This window comes from Sus scrofa, chromosome 1 (assembly GCF_054392235.1).
Source record: "Sus scrofa isolate SSC_HxYL_T2T_F1_AM1 chromosome 1, Sscrofa_HxYL_maternal_Yorkshire_Landrace_v2.0, whole genome shotgun sequence".
NCBI classification, from domain to species: domain Eukaryota; kingdom Metazoa; phylum Chordata; class Mammalia; order Artiodactyla; family Suidae; genus Sus; species Sus scrofa.
This window is the reverse complement of record NC_139383.1, coordinates 85,065,411-85,093,058: the sequence shown is the minus strand read 5'-3', so window position 1 is coordinate 85,093,058 and position 27,648 is coordinate 85,065,411. Positions and strand designations below refer to the sequence as shown.

Here is a 27,648-nt window from a genome sequence, read left to right as displayed (position 1 = left end):
GCACTTTAACAAGTATTTTGGATGGCAGGAACAGAAAAATTGGGGGGGGGAATCAAATTTACGTGAAGGCTTTAAATTTCTAAATCTCCAAAATGATGTTCTATGTATTAGGAAAATATAAGGAATTGCTTCTGTATATAGTCTATGTTTTAATGGTAACTATAACTGGAAAACAAAACAAAAATAATACAGAAAACTTGTTGCAGTTTTAAGCAGCAATTTGAGCTGGTGATGACTTCCTCTTTATAATGAAGGGAATTTCCTACCCACTCAGTGAGTGTCAAGGAAAGCCTTGACCCAAATACATAAACTTTCTACAGGCTACTTAAAGGTTTTATAATCGCTTAAAGAATTTATTTTCATTTAAAATTTATAATGAACAAAAGATAGCTTCCTGTTGGTGCTTTAACGCTTTAGGTGTAAGATGATTCTCCCTTTGCTTTTTTTTTTTTTTTTTTTTTTTTTTTTTTAAGGAATACACCCATGGCATATGGAGGTTCCCAGGATAGGGGCAGAATTGGAGCTGCAGCTGAAGCCTATGTCACAGCCACAGTAATGCAAGATCTGAGCCATGTCTGTGATCTACACCACAGCTTGAGGCAATGCCAGATCCTTAACCCACTTAGCAAGGCCAGGGATTGAACCTACATATTCACAGATACAGTCAGGTTAGTTACTTCTGCGTCACATTGGGAACCTCTATTTCCTTCTTAATGTGAAATTTTGGTTGCTTTCTCGCTATAGGAGGCTTGAGAGAGGAGTTCACATAGAAAATCAAAAGAAATGAAGTTGATGGTCAAGCTCAAGTTCAAATTTCTTTCAAATGAGTTGGGCATGTGCCTCACACCTCCATAGCCCAGGAGAACATCAGAGCTCCTAGGACACAGGTCTTTTCAAAAAATAACCAAAAAGAGGAAAATGGGAATAAGGGCACATTGAGCTACAAAATAGAGCTGTCAGGTGGCAGGGGCTTGGGTACCTCTGCAGGTCTTCTTTCTATGTAGATCCAAAGTCAATCTTCAAACGCTTGTGATGTCAACTTTGCTCTCTGTACTTCTGGGATCCAAGATGTAGGACCTTCTCTTTTACCCACAACAAAGAATGTTGGTGCTCTTGGCCCTGGGAAGGGAGTTCAAACATTGTCTGCTATTCAACCTGTGCCTAAAACTTGGTTGAAACATTTGATATTTGAAAGTGTTGCTTTAAAGGATAAATATCCATTTCTCCAGCTTTACCTCTGTTGCAAGTTATATCACCAGAGAGCAATGTTCCTAGATTACCTCAGCTTCTTGTAGAAATGTCTTCTAAAGATCAAGATTTAATGTCGTGCCCTTGGCTTTTGTAGAGGTGAAATTAAAACCTTGGGTATTTAACTGCCTACTTATTGTCTCTTTTGTAAGAGGCCCCATGATAAATCCCTACTAGGCTTCAGCCAGGAATTCTTTTTCTTTTTCTTCAGATAGATTTTAATACTGCCTTTACTGGGCAGAGAGAAATTAAATAAATCAATCTGCTTCCCTTTTGAAATTGGCTTCCAAGTTCACTGTGTAGGCAGTAAAAAAGCATTTTTACAACAGGAAAGCTAGTGCATTCCTGTTGTAATGCTTTACAGTAAAAAAGCATTTTTACAACAGGAAAGCTAGTGCATTCCTGTTGTAATGCACTAGCTTTCCCTCCTCCTCCCTTTCCAGTGTTACTCATACTAGAGATCTATAGATTGCTTGTTGCAAAATTACCTAGAAGGCTTTGAAAAGTACAAGTCCCTGAACCACACCCTAGAGAGGTGGGTAGTTCCTGAAAGGAACACAGGCAAGTACCCTTTATTCAAGCAAGCCTCATGCCCTAAGATAGAAGGCCATTTTCTCTTTGTATGTTGATGTTTTATAAAAACTCAGGTTGTTACGCACCCCTGAGCGTGAAACAATCCCAAGGGGTTTTGATTGGTCTTTTAGTCCTGTTAGGGGATTTAGTTCCTTGTTTTTTTTCTAATTGAAGGATGTGTCTGATTTGAGATATTCATGCACACGTATATATATTTTTTCCCCCAAACAGGTAAGATGATGAAGTAACAGATGACCTGAGGAAAGGAGGAATAAACACACAAGGAAAACGTCTACTGTGGAGAAATGCAAAACTCAGCCAGAAATGTGTTGCTTATTATTTAAGTCCACATTAAGAAAAATACATACATAGAAAACCAAGGAATTTGGCAAATAAATTGAGCATGTCTTTTGCAGAAAGGGATAAAATGTCAGACTTTTAGTTTCCAGGTACTTAGCGATAGGATCCCTAATTTTTTGAGTTTTTCTTTTTTTAAAAGCTTTTTTTTTTTTTTTTTTTCTCTTTTTCTTTTTTAGGGCTGCATCCACAGCATAAGGAAATTTCCAGGCTAGGGGTTGAATCTGAACTGCAGCTGCCTGCCACAGCCACAGCCACAGCAATGCAGGATCCAAGACACATCTGCGACCTACACCACAGCAAAAGGCAACGCCAGATCTCTACCCCACCGAACCAGGCCAGGGATGGAACCCACATCCTCACAGATACTAGTCAGTTTTGTTACTGCTGAGCCAAAAAGAGAACTCCCTCTTTAAAGATTTTTCATGCAATTTTGTTTGGGTTTTAAACTACTTGCATGGATTTGATTATAAGATAGTTTCTAGCTTACTTCTGCAAATGGTTTTTACAAAAATAAAAACCAGGGTGTAGCTGATTTATAGTAAACACCATTGGTAGAAATATGAGACATCTATATGACAGTGTATTTTTTTTTCAGCACAATTTTTTTGGTTATTTTTTATTAAAGTATGTTTGATTAACACCATTATTGATTGTGCCCTGTGTATACACAATCTAAAAGTATAGAAAGTTAGTGTATAATTCACTTAGCCAAACAAAGTTTTAAAATTTTTAACCTTTTAAAATTTCAAAATCAGAGAGGACAAGATGGCGGAGGAGTAGGAAGACACGCTCGCCCTCTCCCACAAACACAACAAAAAAAGCACATCTACAGAATAAATGACTCGCACAGAACAGCAACCAATCGCTGGCAGAGGAACCTAAACTCCAATAACGGCAAGAAATTCGTGACATTATTGGGCAGAACAGGAGAAAAGAGGAGAGTGAGAGAAGGCGAATCCGAGCGAGACGGGGGCTCCCGAAAGGGAACTGCGGAGGAGAAAGGGATCCCGCACCCTGGAAAGTCACCTACCGGGCGAAAGATCAAACGAACCGGAGGAATCTCCAGATGCAGAGAAGAGTGTAGCAGTAAGTTGGAGTACGGAAAAGCCGATCAAGAACCCAACGGACCATCTGAACTACGGGCAGAGTCACCAAAAATTGAGACGCCTGGGTGGGGGCTGGGCACCGAGACCTCGCCTCTGAAGGTTAGTCCCCGAGAGGGGGCCGGGGGACGCCTGGGTGGGGGCTGGGCACCGAGACCTCGCCGCCGAAGGTTAGTCCCCGAGAGGGGGCCGGGGGACGCCTGGGAGGAGGGCTGGGCACCGAGACCTCGCCGCAGAAGGTTAGTCCCCGAGAAAGGGCCGGGGGGCGCCGCCTGGGTGGGGGCTGGGCACCGAGACCTCGGCTCCAGAGATTAGTCCCTGGGCTAGGGGGGCGGGGCAGAGCGGAAACTGCTTGGGAGGTCTAGAAACCAGTTGACGGGGCAGAGACTGCCTGGGAGACTAGAAAACAAAGCTGTCACAGAGGAAGGGAGCAATACTCCAGGAGTGGGGAAGGGGAAAGCCACATCAGAGGGAACCTGGGAGAAGAGCCTGGTCTGCGCCCATGCTGGGGAGGGGAGAGAAGAAGGGGTGGGTCCCCATAGAATACCCCCCACGCCACAGCAAGCTTACAGGCCCGCTAGCTAGCTGAAAACTGTGCTTCCCAGTGCATCCCCTCCCCCCACCCCCGCCACGCCCTACGCTCTCACGGACCTGGGGCTGCCTGCCATCCAGGAGGGCTGGCCTCAACAATTGCCTGAAGCCTACCACCGCAGGGGCTGTCCCTGCACAGGCCTGCTTGCCCTTTGGAGGGGCTACACTTCCGCAGAGCAGCAGCAAACAGCACCAGCCCCCGAGAAAAGGCCTGCAGCCTAGAAAAGCTAGAACAAGCTTAGCCAGGCTGTGAATAGATCGGCCTAATTCTCGGACAGTTTTTCTGAGTCGGGTTGCCCCGGGGAGGAGCTTCTTCGGTTTCCAACGGCCCTGCTACCCGCCCAAGCCCCCAGGGGATGCTCTAGTGGACCAGCTGCACAGGACTACCAGCTCCAGGCAGGACCCCCTGCAGCCCAGAAAAGCTGCAACAAGCTCAGCAAGACTGTGAAAAGATCCGCCTACATTCTCAGGCTGTCCTTCTGAGTTGGGCTGCCCTAAGGAAGAACCTCTCAGGTTCTCAGTGCCCCAGATAGCTGCTCAAGCCCCCAGGGGGTGATGCACCCCTAAAAAGCAGCTGCCCAACACCGCCAACCCCCTGCAAGAACCCCACAGCCTAAAAACACCAGAGCAAGCTCTGCATGGCCAAGTGAAATCTGCTACCATCGCGGTGTGGACCTCTCAGTCCTGTCTGCCCTCAGGAAGTCCTCCTTTGCTTCAAAGAAACACTGTTAGCCCCATCAACACTCCAGAAAAGCCACACTGCCTCAAAAAAGATTGACCAACAACGCCAGCCCTCAGGAAATATTCCACGGCAGTGACAAGGCAAACACTGCCCAATCACGGAGAGTACAACTCCCTCAGGAGAAAGAAAACAACAAGCAAGATGAAGAAGCTGAGAAACCACCCCCAGTCAAACCAACAGGAGAACTCACCTAAAACAGTCAACAATGAAACAGATCTCGGCAGTCTGACAGACCTGGAGTTCAAAAGAGAAATAGTGAAAATACTGAAGGAATTAAGAGAAGATATGAACAGTAATGCAGATACCCTCAGAAAGGAACTAGAAAATATAAGGAGGAGCCAAGAAAAACTAGAACATTCATTTGCAGAGATGCAAACTGAACTAGGGGCAGTAAAAACCAGAATGAATAATGCAGAAGAACGAATCAGTGATATGGAAGATAGAATAATGGAAATCACTCAATCTGGTCAACAGACAGAAAACCGAATCAAAAAACTGGAAAGCAATATAAGAGACCTATGGGATAATATAAAGCGGGCCAATCTACGCATAATAGGAATTCCAGAAGGAGTAGAAAAAGATAAGGGAATGGAAAATATATTTGAAGAAATTATTGTTGGAAACTTCCCAAATCTAAAGGATACTGGGTTCAAGATACAAGAAGCACATAGGGCCCCAAACAAACTGAACCCAAACAGACCCACACCAAGACACATCATAATAAAAATGGCCAAAGTTAGTGATAAAGAGAGGATCCTAAAGGCAGCAAGAGAAAAACAGAATGTTACCTACAAGGGAACCCCCATAAGAATATCATCTGATTTCTCTACAGAAACACTACAGGCCAGGAGGGAATGGCAAGAGATATTTAAAGTGCTCAAAGGAAAAAATATGCAACCTAGAATACTCTATCCAGCAAGAATATCATTTAAAATAGAAGGGGAAATAAAAATTTTTCCCAACAAACAAAAACTTAAAGAATACAGCAACACAAAACCCAGGTTAAAGGAAATATTGAAAGGGCTTCTCTAAACCAAAAAGAAAGGAAGGAAAGGGAAGAAAAAAAAGAAAAAAAAAAAAAAGAAGAAGAAGAGGAAGAACTAGGACTGAGGAAACTGCAATCAGAGAGCAGTCACTCAAATAAGCCAGCATACAGATTTAATCATGAACATGCTTCAAACAAAATAAAATTAAAAAGAAAAAAATAAAAGAGTCATCAAAACCATAAAATGTGGGCAAGGGATGTCAGGAGGTAAATAACCCTTTTTGTTTATATGTATGTCTCTCTTCTTAATTTTAATATAGTAATGAAGTGTTTGAACTTACAGGACCATCAGGCTAAAACACACAATTATGGGAAGGGGTTAGCATACTTAAAAAACAGGGCAATCACAAGCCAAAACCAAATATTGCATTTGCAAAAAATGAAAAAAAAAAAAACACTCAAGCAGATAATAACAGGAGACCATCCAACCAAAAAAAAAAAAAAAAAAAAAAAAAAGAAGAATGGAGAACCATAGAATCAACTGGAACACGAGGTTCAAATGGCAATAAATAATCATCTATCAATTATCACCTTAAATGTCAATGGACTGAATGCCCCAATCAAAAGACACAGAGTGGCTGAGTGGATAAAAAGGCAAAAACCTTCAATATGCTGCCTACAAGAAACTCACCTTAGGACAAAAGATACATATAGATTGAAAGTGAAAGGGTGGGGAAAAATATTTCATGCCAATAAACATGACAGAAAAGCAGGAGTCGCAACGCTCATATAAGACGAAATAGACTTTAAAACAAAAGACATAAAGAAAGACAAAGAAGGACACTACTTAATGATTAAGGGATCCATCCAAGGAGAGGATGTTACTATCGTCAACATATATGCCCCAAATATAGGAGCACCCAGATACACACAACAAATATTAACAGACATAAAGGGAGATATTGATGAGAATACAATCATAGTAGGAGACCTAAATACCCCCCTCACATCAATGGACAGATCCTCTAGACAGAAAACCAATAAAGCAACAGAGATCCTAAAGGAAACAATAGAAAAGTTAGACTTAATTGATATCTTCAGGACACTACATCCAAAAAAAGCAGAATACACATTCTTCTCAAATGCTCATGGAACATTCTCAAGAATCGACCACATATTGGGACACAAAGAGAATCTCAATAAATTTAGGAGCGTAGAAATTATCTCAAGTATCTTCTCTGACCACAATGCCATGAAATTAGAAATCAACCATGGGAAAAGCAAAGAGAAAAAACCTACTCCATGGAGACTAAACAACATGCTACTAAAAAACCAATGGGTCAATGAGGAAATCAAGAAGGAAATTAAAAACTACCTTGAAACAAATGATAATGAAGACACAACCTCTCAAAATCTATGGGATGCTGCGAAAACAGTGCTCAGAGGGAAATTTATAGCAATCCAGGCCTTTCTCAAAAAAGAAGAAAGATCCCAAATTGACAACTTAACCCTCCACCTAAACGAATTAGAAAAAGAAGAACAAAAAAGTCCTAAAATCAGCAGAAGGAAGGAAATTATAAAGATCAAAGAAGAAATCAATAAAATAGAGACTCAAAAAACAATAGAGAAAATGAATAAAACCAAGAGCTGGTTCTTTGAAAGGTGAACAAAATTGACAAACCCCTGGCCAGACTCACTAAAAAGAGGAGAGAAAGAACCCAAATAACCAAAATTATAAATGAAAAAGGAGAAATCACAACGGATACAGCAGAAATACAAAAAACCATAAGAGAATACTATGAACAACTGTATGGCAACAAGTTTGACAATCTGGAAGAAATGGACAATTTTCTGGAATCTTACAGCTTGCCAAAACTGAATCAAGCAGAAACAGACCAACTGAACAGACCGATCACTAGAAATGAAATTGAAGAGGTCATAAAATCACTCCCTACAAATAAAAGTCCAGGACCAGATGGCTTCACAGGTGAATTCTATCAAACATATAAAGAGGAATTGGTGCCCATCCTCCTTAAACTCTTTCAAAAGGTTGAAGAAGAAGGAATACTCCCAAAGACATTCTATGAGGCCACCATCACCCTCATTCCAAAACCAGACAGAGATACCACCAAAAAAGAAAACTATCGCCCAATATCATTGATGAATATAGATGCAAAAATTCTCAACAAAATCTTAGCCAACCGAATCCAACAACATATCAAAAAAATTATACACCATGACCAGGTTGGGTTCATCCCAGGTTCACAAGGATGGTTCAACATATGCAAATCAATCAGCATCATACACCACATTAACAAAAAAAAGGTCAAAAATCATATGATCATCTCAATAGACGCAGAAAAAGCATTTGACAAAGTTCAACATCCATTCATGATCAAGACCCTCGCCAAAGTGGGTATAGAGGGAACATTCCTGAATAGAATCAAAGCCATTTATGATAAACCCACAGCAAATATAATCCTCAATGGGGAAAAACTGAAAGCCTTCTCACTCAAATCTGGAACAAGACAGGGATGCCCACTCTCACCACTGCTCTTCAACATCGTTTTGGAAGTCTTAGCCACAGCAATTAGACAAACAAAAGAAATCAAAGGCATCCATATAGGAAGAGAAGAGATCAAACTGTCACTGTATGCAGACGATATGATACTATACCTAGAAAACCCTAAGGACTCAACCCCAAAACTCCTTGAACTGATGAATAAATTCAGCAAAGTGGCAGGATATAAGATTAACATTCAGAAGTCAGTTGCATTTCTGTATACCAGCAATGAAACACTAGAAAAGGAATACAAAAAAATGATACCTTTTAAAATTGTACCTCACAAAATCAAATTACCTCGGAATACACCTGACCAAAGAGGTAAAGGACCTATATGCCGAGAACTATAAAACTTTAATCAAAGAAATCAAAGAAGATGAAAAGAAATGGAAAGATATTCCATGTTCCTGGATTGGAAAAATCAATATTGTGAAAATGGCCATCCTACCCAAAGCAATCTACAGATTCAATGCAATCCCTATCAAATTACCCATGACATTGTTCACAGAACTAGAACAAACAATCCAAACATTTATATGGAACCACAAAAGACCCAGAATCGCCAAAGCAATCCTGAGAAACAAAAACCAAGCAGGAGGCATCACTCTCCCAGACTTCAAGAAATACTACAAAGCCACAGTCATCAAAACAGTGTGGTACTGGTATCGAAACAGACAGACAGACCAATGGAACAGAATAGAGAATCTGGAAATAAACCCTGACACCTATGGTCAATTAATCTTTGACAAGGGAGGCAAGAACATCAAATGGGAAAAGGAAAGTCTATTCAGCAAGCATTGCTGGGAAACCTGGACAGCTGTATGCAAAGCAATGAAACTAGAACACACCCTCACACCATGCACAAAAATAAACTCCAAATGGCTGAAAGACTTACATATACGACAGGACACCATCAAACTCCTAGAAGAAAACATAGGCAAAACACTCTCTGACATCAACATCATGAATATTTTCTCAGGTCAGTCTCCCAAAGCAATAGAAATTAGAGCAAAAATAAACCCATGGGACCTCATCAAACTGAAAAGCTTTTGCACAGCAAAGGAAACCCAAAAGAAAACAAAAAGACAACTTACAGAATGGGAGAAAATAGTTTCAAATGATGCAACTGACAAGGGCTTAATCTCTAGAATATACAAGCAACTTATACAACTCAACAGCAAAAAAACCAATCAATCAATGGAAAAATGGGCAAAAGACCTGAATAGACATTTCTCCAAGGAAGATATACAGATGGCCAACAAACACATGAAAAAATGCTCAACATCGCTGATTATAAGAGAAATGCAAATCAAAACTACCATGAGATACCACCTCACACCAGTTAGAATGGCCATCATTCATAAATCCACAAATAACAAGTGCTGGAGGGGCTGTGGAGAAAAGGGAACCCTCCTGCACTGCTGGTGGGAATGTAAACTGGTACAGCCACTATGGAGAACAGTTTGGAGATACCTTAGAAATCTATACATAGAACTTCCATATGACCCTGCAATCCCACTCTTGGGCATCTATCCGGACAAAGCTCTACTTAAAAGAGACACATGCACCCGCATGTTCATTGCAGCCCTATTCACAATAGCCAGGACATGGAAACAACTCAAATGTCCATCAACAGATGATTGGATTCGGAAGAGGTGGTATATATACACAATGGAATACTACTCAGCCATAAAAAAGGATGACATAATGCCATTTGCAGCAACATGGATGGAACTAGAGAATCTCATCCTGAGTGAAATGAGCCAGAAAGACAAAGACAAATACCATATGATATCACTTATAACTGGAATCTAATATCCAGCACAGATGAACATCTCCTCAGAAAAGAAAATCATGGACTTGGAGAAGAGACTTGTGGTTGCCTGATGGGAAGGGGAGGGAGTGGGAGGGATCGGGAGCTTGGGCTTATCAGACACAACCTAGAATAGATTTATAAGGAGATCCTGCTGAATAGCATTGAGAACTATGTCTAGATACTCATGTCGCAACAGAAGAAAGGGTGGGGGAAAAAACTGTAACTGCAATGTATACATCTAAGGATGACCTGACCCCCTTGCTGTACAGTGGGAAAATAATAATAAAAAAAAAAATAAAATAAAATAAAAAAAAAAATAAATTTTCAAAATCACCCAAAACATTGTTTGAAAGAAATTATAGATTCTTTGCAGCATAGTCAAAAGTATAAAATAGGTAAAATAGAAGAAATTTGTTTTTCCAATATGTAAATTCAATCTGATTATCCTTTAGCAAACTAATGTTTCCATTTTGTAGACTTCACATACCAAAATATCTCATGTTTGCACAGAGAATTACATAAAAACAAACAGCATTAAGCTGGGGTCACAACTTGCCAACTGAATTTGAAAATGAACATAAAATAAAAAAGATGGCAGTTATTTAGTTAAATCTCTAGACTTTTGAAAACTATGGCATGGAGTTCCCATTGTAGAGCAGCAGAAACAAATCTGACTAGGAACCATGAGGTTGTGGGTTTGATCTCTGGCCTCACTCAGTGGGTTAAGGACCTGGCATTGCCATGAGCTGTGGTGTAAGTCGCAGAGGTGGCTTGGATCCTGTATTGCTATGGCTGTGGTGTAGGCCAGCAGCTATAGCTCCAATTTGACCCCTAGCCTGGAAACCTCCATATGCCCTGAGTGTGCCCTAAAATAAATAAATAAATAAATAAATAAATAAATAAATAAATAAATAAATAAATAAATAAATAAATAAAAACTATGGCAAATGAGCACAAATATTCAACCTCCTTTGGCTATAACTAACAGAAATAACCAAAATGATAAAGACTTAGTATAATTAAAATTTTTGAAACTCCGATGGCACTGAAAACTAGAAAAGGTTCCACCCTCAGGCCACAGAATTCAAGTCTCTACTTTACATGGTGTCCGTGGAACCAGGTGGGGTGAAAATATTTAGAAGCAACTGACAATTTACTTTTTTAAGAAGGCAGCAGAGCCTCCCAAGCAAACAGCAGACAGAATAGGAGAAGCCCAATTAATTTTCCTATTTTCGAGAAGCAAAGATCTGGAAACCCTGTTGAGAGGGGGGAGAATTCATTTCATATCGCAGCTATAAATCCACATCAGCTGAGTAAAGAAATGCTTTCTGCAAGCCCAGCTATACCTCAAAGAAAACTGGCTCCTTGCTGGGCTGGTCAATGGATTTTTTTCGTTGGATGAGCCCATTTCATGAAACAGAAAGAACTAAAATCTATAATCAGAGAATATTTAGAAAATAACAATAATAAAAAATATTTCACCTAAAAATGTTGAGATGTAGCCAGATTTACTCTCAGAAAAGAAATACCAGCTCACACTACTTCCATAGTTAAACAGGGAGGAATAAAAATAAATTAACTAAATATCCAACTCAATAACTTAGGACTAGAACAAGAAAATAAACCCAGGATATATAGGAGAAATAAACAGCAGCTAATATTTGAGTTTATTTTTCTAGATTTTCAAAAAAAATTTAAAATAGTTGACTTCTAGTGTTCTGTCAATTCCTGCTATACAGTAAAGTGACCCTGTTATACACATATATACATTCTTTTTCTCACATTGTCCTCCATCATGTTTCAGCACAAGTGATTGGATATAGTTCTCTGTGCTATACAGCAGGATCTCATTGCTTATCCACTCCAAATGCTACAGTTTGCATCTACTAATCCCAAGGTTGTTTTTTTTTTAATGTAGGATTTCATTTAATCTTTCCTACCACACAATGAAATAATACTAGTAACATCCTCTTAAAGGTGAGGAAACTGAGATGCAGGGAGTTGAATTGTAAGAATGCAGAAGTGGAATTATCAGTAAATAAAAACAGTTATTAGCCAAAGTAAATTAAGCACTAACATAGAAATTATAGATACCTATTATTAGGAATACAAAAGATGATACAGTCAAAGATATAAAGATATTCATAAATTTTAAAGGGATATTATGTTTAACTCTTGCTCTTGAAAATATCACAGATTGATGAACTTTCTAGTAAAAGGTAGATCACCAAATTTGGCTCAAGAGACCGTAAAAATATGAAGATCAAAGAATTGAAAATATTGTCAATAATTCTTCAAATAATGGTGTAGTCTTGGATGGGTTTTAAGAAGGGATGGATAAAAAATCACTTCCTATATATTCTAAACTACCATTAACTCCCTAAAAATAGCCTCACTTCCCATTGTTACACTCTCTTCCCAGTTCCATATTTCCTTCAAATTTGAAAGAACAAATGATTTCTAGTCCATAATGGTTCCATTTCTAGCTAGCTAGATTGATAGATGGAATATATAATACAGATATTAGCTTACACTTTGTCCAGGACAAAGTCCACTTTGTTCTGGCCATCCAGCTGAGGAAGTCCTGTTCACTCTTGCTGAGGCAACTCCTGACAGTTGACAGCCACTCCAGATCCACTAGGCCCTAGTCAGTCTTTCAGTTTCTTTATTCCCATAACACAAATGGATAATCCATGGTCACCAGGATTTGAGAAACGAGATGTTTTCAGCAACATGAAAGGGAAGACAAAGAGACACACACTGAAAAAGGATAGAGGAAGAAAGAGCAGTAGTTTCGTAATTGGAGAGAAAAAAATTTCTCAAAATCAAGTTCTAGATTCTCTATACTAAATGTGAAAAATTTTATGTGAATCGAAGATTAGATTAAATTTACACAACACTTCATTATATAAGAGAATAATAATCCTAAAATGTACTCTTAGGATGACATGCTGCAGTATTTGAGAGTAAAGGGCTATGATATTTGTAACTTACTCTCAGATGTGTGTGTATGGGAGGTAGATGTAACAGAGAGAGAGGGAGAGAAAGAATAAATAATAAAGCTAAAGAAGTAATGGTACCAACAGGTGGACCTGGGTAAAAGTTATTGACTGCCCTTCATACTACTGTTCCTGCAACTTTGGATTTTTAATCCATTACAAATAGAAAGTTAAAAGTTTCTTAAAATTGTTTTTCATACAAGTTTCTCAGGAAGGTATTGGAAAACTACTGGTAAACAAAGGAAAATTAAAGCATGGGAAACATGACACGGGAGTTACGTTAGGTAAGAGGCAAAAGAAAGCCCAAGATGCAGAGGAATAAGAGTAGAGATTGGATGAGGTCAAAAGTTTCAGGAAAAAACTCCCTCAAGAATCTGAAACAGGAGTTCCAGTCATGGCTTAGTGGCTAAAGAAGCCGACTAGCATCCATAAGGATGCAGGTTTGATCCCTGGCCTCACTCAGTGGGTTAAGGATCTGTCATTGCCGTGAGGTGGCATAAGTCACAGATGCGGCTCAGATCCTGTGTTGCTGTGGCGCTGGCATAGGCCGGAGGCTACAGCTGTGATTCTACCCCTAGCCTGGGAACTTCCATATGCCACCAGTGCAACCCTAAAAAGACAAAAGACAGAAAAAAAATTTGAAACGCATGGAAGGCTTTATTCACTGAATCTATTGAGGGATAATTTAGAAAATGTGTGGATAATTTGGTTTTCAATAAATGTATAGAAAACTAAGTAAAGCAAAAATTCAGCCTCATTAATAATTACAGAGAAATAAAAAGTGTTTTGGAAAGGATAATTAATCCTAATTTTCTACATGGCTCTGCAGTGAAAAGTGTTTCCATAGCAAAATAGAGTAAATTAATATTAACGTCAATGTATTGGGAAGATAGAGGGGTGTACTACACTAAGTGAGAGCAGAAGGATAAAAAAGAGGCTCAATTCCCTGTATTTATTGTGAAGAAACAAAAAAGGAAACATCATGAAGCATCAAGACAAAGAATTTATTTAGAGGTTGTTGATGCAAATAACAAAAGATTTAGCTGAGAGAGTCAAGTGCAATGGCTTCCAAAAGGTTAAATTAGGAAAGAGGTAACAGTGAACTGTTCATTTGCAAAAGGAACACTGTACAACTAACTGACTCTAAGTTTTGCATATAACTTGATGTTGAGATAATGGCAAGAAGAAATTCAGGATGAGTGCTGATATCCTTGGTATGAGCGTGGAGGTCTTGAGATGCTATTCAAGGCAAATGGAACAAGAAAAAAGGTCCACGGTTTTCAAATACACATGTGCTCTGGAATAAAACAAATACCGTAATTACGCTGGGAAGAAGGATGCTGAGAGATGGAAGGTCTTATATGTGCAAAGTTCTCAACAGTATAGATAACAGCTGCATTAATACATGAAGTAATGTCATTCGGGGATATGGAAGAAACTTCTACAAAATGAAACAGAAATGCATAAAAGAAGTTGCCTCTGGGAAATAAGACTCAGGAAGAGGAGGAAAGTAAAGAGATGGGCAACTTTTATTTTAAAAAGCCCTTTCTTACAATTTAAATATGTGTCTGTGCATTTGTTACTTTGATAAAAATGCAATTTTAAAAAACCTATTTAAGAAGCATTTAAACTAGGTAGGAAGTTTTGCATTATATTTTCAAAGCTAGGATAACACTGAAATTGATAAAGACAGAGTAATATTTAAATCACCAGTCAAAATACTTATGAATACAGAGGAGAAAATCCTAAATAAAATACAGTGCTGATAAATTAAACTCAAAATAGTATTTTAAAAATTAATACAGGAGTTCCTATCATGGCGAAGTGGAAACAAATCTGACTAAGAACCATGACGTTGCGGGTTCAATGCCTGGCCATGCTCAGTGAGTTAAGGATCTGGCGTTGTTGTGAGCTGTGGTGTAGGTCACAGATGAGGCTCGGATCTGGTGTTGCTATGGCTCTGGTGTAGGCTGGCAGCCAGCAGCTCCAATTAGACCCCTAGCCTGGGGACCTCCATATGCTGCAGGTGCAGCCCTAAAAAAGACCAAAATAATAATAATAATAGTAATACAGTGTGGCCAAACTGGAAATTCATGGTCGATTTAATACTGAGAATATATTAAGATAAGCAATCATATAAAGAGGTCAAAACGGAAAAAAAGTCATAATGCAAGATTACAAAATGGTATTTGGTAATATTAAATAAACTTCTTGATAAACAAAAAGAACTCTTAGTACTTAGAAGGGCTCTAACATCCACAAGTTCAGGTTAATCATGGGTCCTTACATTTGTTTATTCAGAAAGTACAACTGAGTGTAATACCATCCCGTGGTGGTGATTTAACAGTGAACCAACCAGACTGTTTTTGAACTTGTGAAACCTGCCTTCCAGCAAGGAAGGTGCAAACAAATAAGTAATATAATTGCTGGCTGTGCTAAATTTAAAATGGCATACATAAAATGAGTGAAGAGGAGGAAATGAGATTTCTATTTTATTTCATTTTATTATATTTTAGGGCCATACCCACAGCATATGGAGGTTCTCAGACTAGGGGTTGAATCGGAGCTGCAGCTGCTGGCCTAAACCACAGCCACAGCAATGTGGGATCCGATCCGTGTCTGTGACCTGCACCACAGCTCACAACACCACCAGATCCTTAACCCACTAAGCGATGCCAGGGATCGAACCTGCATCCTCATGGATACTAGTCAGATTCGTTTCCCCCGAGCCATGATGGCAACTCTGACATTTCTATTTTAGATGAATGGGCGAGGGTCTGATTTGCTAAAGCAGTGACACAAGGAGGGAGTGTGCCATGGGAGTATCTGGGATACAAATATTTCAGGCAAGGGCATAGCATGGGCTCTTTTGGAATGAATGAAAGGAAGAGTGATGGGGAAGAGATTTGAGAGAGATCCTCGTGTCCACATCACGTAGAGTCTATAGATACCACACTGAGTGCTTGCTGAATCAATTTCTCCACATTCCAAATAGCAGCATGGCAGCCCTGCTCATCTCCTAGGTCTCTAGATCTTGAAAACGAGTTTCTCTTTAAAAAATAAAATAAATTAATGCTTTTGCCCATGATTCTGCCTGCTTTCTGCTCCAGATATCTCTCTAACTATGCCTAAAGTCACCTTTCCATTGCTTTATAGTCTGTTCACCTGCAACACCCCATTACCAGCCTGGCCCATGTGCACATAGCTGCACTGTCCTATATTCCCTCCATCCCATCACCATTACCCTCACTGCTGCATGGGCATCACGTTGCTGCTGCCTGCAGTAGTTTCACTCCTGAGATGCCCGAGGTCCAAGGCTGGCCCCTTATTTTTTCTTAACTGATGATATATGTAGATAAGGATTTCACTACATGGAAAACATATGAAAATCAAGCAAAAGCTATTAGGATTCTTTGGGAAGTTGTGCAAAGCAGATGATTTAAAAACTCAATTTTCAGAATCAATAGGTTTTCTGACGCTAATAACAAACAAAAAAAATTTTTATAGTCATAAACACTACAAAAGATTTAGGAATATATTCAATGATAAATATTCAGGATATATGTATTTATAGTCCGCAGCATTTTACTGAGATGAAATAGAAGATGGGGTTGAGTAAAGGAAACAAGTTTTTCCCAGACAAATAACACAAAAGCTCAGAAGTTGTCTACAATTTGATCGAGTCTAAATTTGATTTGGAAAAAAAATGGGCAATGTAGGAAAATATTCACAAAGAACTTGCTGAAGACTGAGATTGTCTTTCTCTATATACTATACACATACATATACATACATATACATACAAAATACTATGCTAATTTCCTAATTAACTATTTAGTAATTTAAACTGTGAAACTAGCAAAAGAACACATTAACAGATCAGTGCTATGGAATAAAATCCAAATAGGAGATCTGACTCCTGACTTATTAGCAGTTATTACTAACTAAGGATTTGGAAATAGTTAACTGGTAAACCAGAGTATTCAGTTGGATTCTTTGGGAAGCAGATATTGAGATGTATCTTAGAAGCACAAAATTTATCTAGGACTAATGCTTGGGAAGGAAGAAGGGAGGAGGCAGGCTGGGCCAAGGGAGATATCAGAGCATGCGGTAGACCTAACCTAATGACAGTCCAAAGGGGAGCAATAGAGCTGGATCACTGGAGGAGCAGTCTGTCCTTGAGTGGAAAAAAACAGGCCTTCTACAGCTGCCTGGCCTGGTCACTGACCAGGGGCCAGCCCAAGAAGACTGAGACTTTGGGTTAAAAGCTGACATGGACTCTAGAGGGCCTAACAGCTGAAGGCTGGCAACTTAACCATACCCCCACTCCACCCCCAGCAGAGCAGCAAGTTCCCTCTTCCAGATGGATGTTAACAGTGTATCTCTGTCTGTCAAAACCAGTGAAAAGAAAAAGTTACATTTCCACTTCATTCTGTAGGCCGAAATCCATTCCAAGTGGATTCAAGCATTAAATGTGAAATACACAATAAGACAAGAAACAACAACTGTTTTTAAGAGTTATATAATCTTCAGCTCAGAAAAGGCAGAAATAGGACCTAAAAGATAGAAATGGGACATTTTGGAACAGCAGGTTAAGGAACTGGCATTGTCACTGCAGTGGCAAGGGTGATCCAAAACCCACGTGCCATGCATATGGCCAAAAAAAGAAAAAAAAAAAGATAGAAGTAAAAAAGAAAAAAAAATAATAAATTAATTGCATAGAAAACACAACTCCATATATCTTAAAATAAAAGTTTAAAAGGCAAATGATAATGTTTGAACAAAAATAATTGAAACAAAGATTAAAAATAATGGCCATTTCCAGATTGACTTAATATTTATAGGACATTTCATAAAAAGTAACAAAATACACATTATTCTCAAGTGCACATGGAACAGTCCCTAAGATTGATCACATCCTAGGCCACAAATCAAGCCTTGGTAACTTTAACAAAATTGAAATCATGTCAAACATCTTTTGAGACCACAACGCTCTATGACTGGAAATCAGCAAGAAAAAACTGCAAAAAAAAAAAACACAAACACGTGGAGACTAAACAACATGCTACTAAACAACCAATGGATCACTGAAGAAATCAAAGAGGAAATTAAAAAATACCTAGAAGCAAAGGAAAACAAAGATAAGAGTCCAAAACCTATGGGATGCAGCAAAAGCTGTTGTAAGAGGAACGTTTATAGCAATACAAGCCCACCTCAAGAAACAAGAAAAAGCTCAAATGAACAAGCCAACTTTACATATAAAGCAGCTAGAGAGAGAATAACGGACAAGATCTAAAGTTAATAGAAAGAAAGAAATCATAAAGATCAGAGAAGAAATCAATGAAATAGAAACAAAGAAAACCATAGAAAAGATCAATGAAACAAAAAGCTGGTTCTTTGTAAGGATCAACAAAAGTGATAACCCCCTAGCCAGACTTATCAAGCAAAAAAGAGAGAGGACTCAAATCAATAACATGAGAAATGAAAAAGGAGAAGTAACAACAGACATCACAGAAACACAAAGGATCATAAGAGACTACTATATGCAACTATATGCCAATAAAACAGAAAACTTAGAAGAAATGGACAAATTCTTAGAAAAGTACAATCTTCCAAGACTAAACCAAGATGAAATAGAAAAGATGAACAGACCAATCACAAGTACTGAAATTGAAACTGTGATTAAAAAACATCCAACAAACAAATGTCCAGGACAGGATGGCTTCACAGGTGAATTCTGTCAAACATTTAGAAAAGAGCTAATACCTTCTGAAACTGTTTCAAAAAAGTGCAGAAGAAGGGATACTCCCAAACTCATTTTATGAGGCCACCATCACCCTGATGCCAAAACCAGACAAAGATACCACAAAAAAAGAAAATTACAGGCCTATTTCACTGATGAACATAGATACAAAAATCCTCAACAAAATACTAGCAAACCAAATCCAACAGAACATTAAAAGGATTGTACATCATGATCAAATGGGATTTATCTGAGGGATGCAAGGGTTCTTCAATATCTGCAAATCAATCATACACCACGTTAACAAACTGAAGAATAAAAACCATATGATCTTCTCAATAGAGGCAGAAAAAGCCTTTGACAAAATCCAACACCCATTTCTGATAAAAACCCTTCAGAAAGTGGGCATAACGGGAACCTACCTCAACATAATAAAGGTCATATATGACAAACCCATAACTAACATCATTCTCAATGGTGAAAAGTTGATAGAATTCCCACTGAGATCAGGAACAAGACAAGGATGTCTGCTCTCACCACTACTATTCAGTACAGTTTTAGAAGTCCTAGTCATGGCAATTAGAGAAAAAAAAAAACAAATAAAAGGAATCCAAATTGGAAAGGAAGAAGTAAAACTATCACTATTTGCAGATGACATAATACTATACCTAGAGAATCCTAGACTCTACCAGGAAACTGTTAGAGCTTATCAAAGAATTTAGCAAAGTCACAGGATGCAAAATTAATACACAGCAATCAACGGTCTTTCTATACACTAACAATGAAAGAACAGAAAAAGAAATTAGGGAAGCAATCCTGTTTACCACAGCATCAAAAAGAATAAAATTCTTAGGAATTAACCTACCTAAAGAGACAAAAGAACTGTACTCTGAAAACTGTAAGATGCTGATGAAGGAAATCAAAGAGGACACAAACAGATGGAAAGACAGACCATGCTCTTGGATTGGAAGTCAATATTATCAAAATGACTATACTACCCAAGGCAATCTACAGATTCAATGCAATCCCTATCAAATTACCAAGGACATTTTCCACAGAACTTGAACAAAAGATTTTAAAGTATGTTTGGAAGCACAAAAAACCCAGAATAGCCAAAGACATCCTGAAAAAGAAAAATGGAGCTGGAGGAATCAGGCTCCTGGACTTCAGACTATATTACAAAGCAACAATCATGAAAACCATGATTGGCACAAAGACAGAAATAGATCAGTGGAACAGGATAGAAAGCCCACCATTAAACCCACGCACCTACAGTCAACTCATCTATGAGAAAGGAGGCAAGAATATACAATGGAGAAGACAGCCCCTTCAATAAGTGGTGCTGGGAAAACTGGACAGCCACTGAAAGAGAATGAAATTAGAACACTTCTAACACAAAAATAAACTCCAAATGGATTAAAGGCCTAGATATAAGACCAGACAGTATAAAACTCTTAGAGGAAAACAGGCCAAACACTCTCCGACATAAATGACAGCAACATCTTCTCAGATCCACCTCTTAGAGTCATGACAATAAAAACAAAAATAAACAAATGGGACTTAATTAAACTTAAAACTTTCTGCATAGCAAAGGAAACTCCAAAGAAAACAAAAAAACAACCCACAGAATAGGATAAAGTCTTTGCAAATGAATCAACTGACAAGGGATTAATCTCCAAAATTTATAAACACCTTCTGCAGATCAATACCAAAAAACAAACAACTCCATCAAAAAATGGGCAGAAGATCTAAACAGACAATTCTCCAAAGAAGACATATAGATGGCCAAAAAACACATGAAAAGATGTTCAATATCACTCATTATTAGTGATTATTATTTGAAACGCAAATCAAAACCACAATGAGGTACCACCTTACACCAGCCAGAATGGCCATCATCAAAAAGTCTACAAAGAGTAAGTGCTGGAGAGGGTGTGGAGAAAAGCGAACACTCCTACACTCTTAGTGGGAATGTAAATTGGCACAACCACTGTGGAAAACTGTATGGAGATTCCTCAGAAAACTAAAAATAGAATTACCATTTGATCCAGCAATCCCACTCCTGGGCATGTACCCAGAGAATACCATGACTCAAAAAGACACATGTACCCCAGTGTTCATTGCAGCACTCTATACAATAGCCAAGACATAGAAACAACCTAAATGTCCATCGACAGAGGAGTAGATCAAGAAGATGTGGTACATATACACAATGGAATATTACTCAGCCATTAAAAGGAAAGAAATGATGGCATTTGCAGCAACATGGATGGATCTAGAAATTATCATGCTAAGTGAAGCCAGCCATACAATGAGATACCAACATCAAATGCTATCACTGACATGTGGAATCTAAAAAAAAGGATACAATGATCTTCTTTGCAGAGCAGATGTTGACTCACAGACTTGAAAAACTTAGGGTTTCCAAATGAGACAGGTTTGGGGGTGGGGGAAAGCACTGAGGGTTTGTGATAGAAATGTTATAAAATTTGGTTTTGATGACTATCGTACAACTATAAATGTAATAAAATTCATTGATTAATAAAAAACAAAAAATAATGGTCGTTTATTTATATAAGGAGCACAACTCAGCAAAAAAAAAGATAAACACTCCAATAAAAATGGCTAAAAACATGGTTATGTTGTGAAGATTGAAAGCCAAAGGTGATGAACATAAATACAATACAACATAATAAACATGTACTTCCCTGGAGGCCTAGCAGTTAAGGCTCTGGTGTTGTCACTCTTGTGGCTCAGGTCACTGCTGTAGTTTGGGTTCAATCCATGGCCTGGGAACTTCCACATGCCATAGCCTTGTCACGTGGGAAAAAAAATTAAAAAGAAATATGATAAACAGTATCATAGCATGAGAATGCAAATTAGACCAAGAACGTACTTTTTTCCTACCTGACTGGCATAATAACACCCAAAGTTGGCAAAGGTGGCAAAATTGAAAACTTGTGTAGTGTATATCATTTAAAAACTGTGGAGTGTTTGGCAATAATGTTCCCGAAATAAAACTCCACTTTTTATTCATAACGAACTGTGTTTACGGAGAGAGAGTCATGCGAATAGCCTGAGTGAGAGCTAAGGGCCTATCCTTGACTAAAATAGTTTTTTAAATAACAAATAATTATCCAAAGTTAAAATAATAATAAATAATATTCACTTGAAAAATAAATAAATTGATGTTGAAAATATGCTTTGCAAAATGAGGGAGAGACACTAGTGACTTAGAAGAAAAATCAACTCATCTGAACAAGTTTTGAAAAGGCTATAGTCAGAAAACACTAATTCTCATTGCAGTCTCGAAGGACTAAAGATAATCTGGAGATAAGCTAAGAGAAAAAATATATATTATATACAATGCTTCAATATTCCTATATGATGTATTTATGTATTTATATATTTATAATTTTATATGATATTTATATAATTACATAATTGTATTTACAGTTTATATTTTATATATTATATTTATTATTTGCATATAATATATCATTTACATATTATATATTTACATTGAAAAATTTTTTTCTTTTTATGGCTGCACCTGTGGCATATGGAAGATCCCAAGCTAGGGGATGAATTGTAGCTGCAGCTGCTGGCCTATGCCACAGTCACATCAACATCAGATCTGAGCTGCATCTGTGACCTATGCCACAGCTTGAGACAACGCTGGATCCTCAACCTGCTGAGCAAGGCCAGGGATTGAACCCTTATCCTCATGGATACCAAACACCCATATTCAGTTATATGCATGCAATTGAATTAGAGAACTATTTTAGACAATGCAAGTAAGTGAACCACCAGCCATTCTGTCCACAACTGTAAACTCCATAGAGACAGTGACCTAAGAGACAAATCTACTCCCCTTTGGTAGGTCTGTTCCTATGTTTCCCTCATGGGGTGGGCTTCCTGCATTACTTACACAAATTTTACAAAATCTTGAGGCTGATGCAAACAAACTGCTTCATCTGATACCCAACTGAAAAGAACAACATTCTTTTCTAAATGCTTGCAGTAAATCAGGCTGGTTTATTTAGGGTCATTGAGAAATAGTATGTAAGCCTCTAAGCCGATATCTTCTTTAAGGATTTTCAAAGATAATTTGGACCCCATTAAATATTTTGCCTTAAGTGTTGATTTTATATTCTAACCCCATATAATGGTGACTTTACTAATCTTATAGTTTTGTTTTCTCATACTGCAAGATTTTATCTGTATGGTTATGAGCTCATTGAGTAACACAGAATATATAAGGTGTTCAAGAAATGTTGGTAAAATGAACAAAGTATGTAGCTGATGAGCTCAAGGATCAGCCCTCTGCTTTAAAACAGCTACCAAGTCTGACAAGTGTATATGTCAAGATGTGATGCCAAGCAAGCCTCTTTAGGAAGCACAGAGATAACAGAAGCTTTCAAAAGACATGTCTCTATGATTGACATGATGTCAAATTTTTAGGCTATGGTGAAACTAGAGTATGTAACAGTTTGGGATCTCCTTAACCCAATAAGACAATTATTCACTTATATTTCCTGGACTTAAAGGTTACATATATTTGCTTGGTTCTGTTAAGCTGCTGGATGATAATGATATTTCAAAGTGTGTAACCTATCATTTATTTGCAACCATACTGACAGCACGGTACATATGGCAGTATGGCTTTTTGGAATTTTCCAAGAAAAAATGGAAAATTTCATTTATTTTATATTTGTTTTACATATATAACAGCAAATCCAAATGGGATTTTTTCTTATGTAGATATATGATGAAGCACCTTTAAAATATACACAAGTACTACATGCAAAGATTTTTTTTTTATGCTAGAAAAAGGAAATGATCATGAAATTAATTTATAAAAATATGTAAATCACAAAGATATGTCAGATGTACCTTATTTCTGTAAAAGTAACCGTTACCTCTTAGGGTTAGTTAAATATATTTATGTACATTATTACTTCTCAATAATTACTAGAGCATTAATTAGCATAAGCGATCAAATATATTGAATATTTTTTTTAACATTACCAGCATTTTGGAGTTCCCATCATGTCTCAGTGGTTAATTAACCCCACTAGGATCCATGAGGATGCAGGTTCAATCCCTGGCCTCGCTCAATAGGTTAAGGTTCCAGTATTGTAGTGGGCTGTGGTATAGGTCACAGACACGGCTTGGATCCTGCTTTGCTGTGGCTGTGGCATAGGCCAGCAGCTACGGCTCTGATTCTACCCTTAGCCTGAGAACCTCCATATGCCATGGGTGTGGCCCTAAAAAGACAAAACACACACACACACACACACACACACACACACACACACAAAACATTACCAGCATTTTACAAAATAATTCTCTGTTCTACAAGTATGTAAAGAACTTGAGGTTTGAAACTTTTGTTTTGACTCATGCCAATAAAATAATCATTTGCTTTCTGTCTGACAAGATTTAGAGATGTTTACAGAGCATCTGAGACTTTATATGCCAAATTACATGCTAGCCTTTATGATATTTCTTTTTTTTTTTTTTTCTCTTTTCGATCATACCTGCAGCATATGCAAGTTCCCAGGCTAGGGGTCTAATCTGAGCTGCAGCCGTCAGTTTACACCACAGCCACAGCCATACAGTATCCAAACCCCATCGGCAACCTACCCAGCAGCTTGTGGCAATGCCGGATCCTTAACCCACTGAATGAGATCAGGGATCAAACCCACATCCTTACAGAGGCTATGTTGGGTTCTTAACCCACTGAGCCACAGTAGGAACTCTTAACGTTTTGGTTTTGTTTGTTTGTTTGTTTGTTTTAATAGGGCAGAAAGAGATGTGTCTTCCAAAAGTCCTATTGATTTGTTGGATTTATAACTCATTCAGTCATGTCTCATTGTATCACCATTTATTCAAAATTGTTGTGAGTAATGTCATGAACCCTAGGTTGAAGTAAAGCTGGCATCCATGGGTACACTGTCAAAACAGCCAGGAGAAAAGTCAGACACAGAAGGTGAGGTTGAACAGTGGGAGAGGCACACTTCACAACAAAGAAAGCAGAACTGAAAGGAAGGCTGACTGTCACACCTGTCAAGGGACACTTAGTCCAGAGTGAGGGGTGCACTTGTTAAAGCCCATGGGAGTGACTCCTGTACCAGAACACAACCGCTGGCATTCCCCATGCTCCATCCCAGCCTGCTCTGCCCCTCTGCACACTCTCCCAGATCATTATGGCCCTGAGTGACTTACAGTTGTTCAAAAAATTACTTAAAAAAGTTATTTTAAAGATAGTCCTTATTCTTGGACCAGCTGTAATGGTGTCTGGTTCCCCTGTTTCTATATAAGGCAGGAGTACCACCTCTGTGAACCTTCCCAGTGCTAGACAAACATGCTTTGTCTGTTCCCCAGGGAGCTTCAAACGCTCTTCCTAAAGAAAAGAAAATCACTAATCACTAATTTAATTTCTGGAAGAGCGCCCCTGGGCTACATTTGTATGGTGTAAGTTCTATTCAGAGCTTATCTAAAGATCTTTAGCTCTTTGTTTTGTTTTTTTGTTTTTTGTTTTTGTTTTTCCTTTTTACGGCTGCACCTGCAGCATATGGAAGTTCCCAGGCTAGGTGTCGAATCAGAGCTGCAGCTTCAACCTATACCACAGCCATGAAAGCTTGGATCTGAGCCATGTCTGTGACTTACACCTCAGCTCACAGTAAGGATCATATCTTCAGAGCCTTAACCCACTGAGTGAGGCCAGGTATTGAACCCTCATCCTCGTGGATACTGGTCAGCTTCTTAACCTGCTGAGCCAAAATAGGAACTCCCAAGATTTTTAGCTCTTTGATTATGTCAACCAGAAAGATGGTATAACAAAAATGGTGGTGGGAGCAAGAGATGGCTAATTCAAAGTGCATGGGGGAGGCAGGCTGGTGTCCACAGCTGTGAGACAGCACTCACAGTTTCCCTGTTTTTTAAAAAGATTCTCCCTTAAGGAGAAAAATATCATTTTTCCTCAATCACCAGATAATCTAGGCCAAAAAATTACTCTCATTATACAGATATTTTTATGTACTATCATTTTTCTTGAGTTGTGTGAATTATTAAATACCTCCTAAAACATTATGATGTGATGTTACAAGAAGACAAGGACAGAGTGGTGTGTGTGTGTGTGTGTGTGTGTGTGTGTGTGTGTGTGTGTGGGTGGGTGTGCGCATTCAGGGAAAACTTTATAATAATAAAGGAGGAAAAAAGTAAACATATTTGCCAGTACTCTTACAACTATTAATTTAATGACAACTCTTTTTTTCTCTCTCCTCAGGATACTGGCTCAATAAGCAAGATATTAATTGAAGGAAGAAAATGTTCAGTTTTTTTCGCTAAGGCGCCTGGTCCTAATTGCCACTCACAGTAAAGAATAATTCCTGTTTCTTCTCTTGCTCACACACTAATAAAAAATAATTCTCCAATGACTAGCTTATTTATCTTTGTAGCAATGCAATCACAGTACCACATTGTTTATGTTTACAAAAGGTGGACAAAGTTTAAAACAGCTATTTAAAGGCAATGAACAGCATCCCAAAGCAGACAGAACCAGGAGATGAGTTCACCCTTAAGAAACAGCTACTGGGACAGGAGAGAACTGTTTGTGGCCTTTTTTTCTCAAAGGTGTCCTTCATGGAAATCTGAAACCTTACTAGCTCAAGGTAGCGGGAGATAAAGTTCAGGCAAAGACTTCATAGACAGAACAAAAAAAGCATGAACTATAAAGGAAATATTTGACAAACCGGAGTCATTGGCACATGAAAAGATGCACATTGTTATTCATCAGGAAAATATAAGTTAAAACACAAAGAAATAAAAGACTCCCAGTGCCAAAGGCTGCCAAGGACTTGGACCATCTGGGACAAAGTGGAAGCACAGAGCTCAGGAGTGGAGTGGATGGACATTGATGACCAAAATTCACAAGAGAGTTTGGGGGGTAAGATACCCACATGTTGACTGTGGTGGGTATTACTTAGTTACATTTTATCAAAACTCATTGGACTACTCAGTTAAAATGGGGTGGTTTAATGTGCATAAGTCATAACTCAGCAGAGTTTCTTTATATGTATATATATATATTATTATTTATTATAGTTTACTTACAAGGCTCTATTTCTGCTGTACAGCAAAGTGACCCAGTTACACATTTATATACCTTCTTTTTCTCACTTTATCCTCCATCATGTTCCATCACAAGTGACTGGATATAGCTCCCTGTGCTATACACTGCTCATCCATTCTAAATGCAATAGTTTGCATTTACTAACCCCAAACTCCCAGTTCATCCCATTTCCTCCCCCTTCCCCTTGGCAACCACAAGTCTGTTCTCCACATCCCCGAGTTCACAGTTTCTTTTTAAAACAGAGAAGAAGTGGGAAATGAAACTTAGAATGATTTTGAATCTGTATAAAAATGAATCAATGGGGGGGCGTTCCCCAAACCTTCCAATGAATATTTTGTACAATTCCTCAAGCTGGGATCTGGAACCCAGGAGATAACCCTCAGAACCAGTTCCATAAACACATCTCTGCCTGATATCCTGCGTGGGGCGTGGCTGGCTGAAGTCAGGTGACAATTCTGTCTGCTGCTGGCCAGGCAAGGATGCTTTTTAGTCTCCCCCACCTCATGTGGGGAAGATTTAGCCTTAGGGTTAAGTATAAGAATCCTGATTTTGGCCTCAGACTTCCCCAGCTCAACTTTACCACCTAAAAAATAAATGTATTTCGCTGGTGCCAAAGTGAAGCCTGAGTCCCTTTAAACTGTTTAAAAGTCATGGATGTGATGGTTAATTTTGTGGGTCAACTTGATTGGACCATGAGATGCCAGATATTTGGTGAAATGCTATTCTGGATGTGTTCTGTGAGTGTGTTTCTGGTTGAGATTAGTACTTTTAAATACTTTTGAATC

At 38.4% G+C, this 27,648-nt stretch overlaps 1 protein-coding gene across 4 annotated transcripts in view; it reads right to left on the bottom strand.

Annotated features, from left to right (window-relative positions):
- Positions 1 to 27,648, bottom strand: part of TENT5A (terminal nucleotidyltransferase 5A) — a 374,940-nt gene that overhangs the window by 26,859 nt on the left and 320,433 nt on the right. For 2 of the 4 annotated variants that reach the window (XR_014840196.1, XR_014840198.1), the window contains one exon: positions 980 to 1,119. The exons of the other annotated variants lie outside the window; for them this stretch is intronic. The gene's annotated coding sequence lies outside the window, so the exon portion shown is untranslated. The remainder of the gene's footprint in view (positions 1 to 979; positions 1,120 to 27,648) is intronic. 4 annotated transcript variants of the gene reach the window in all.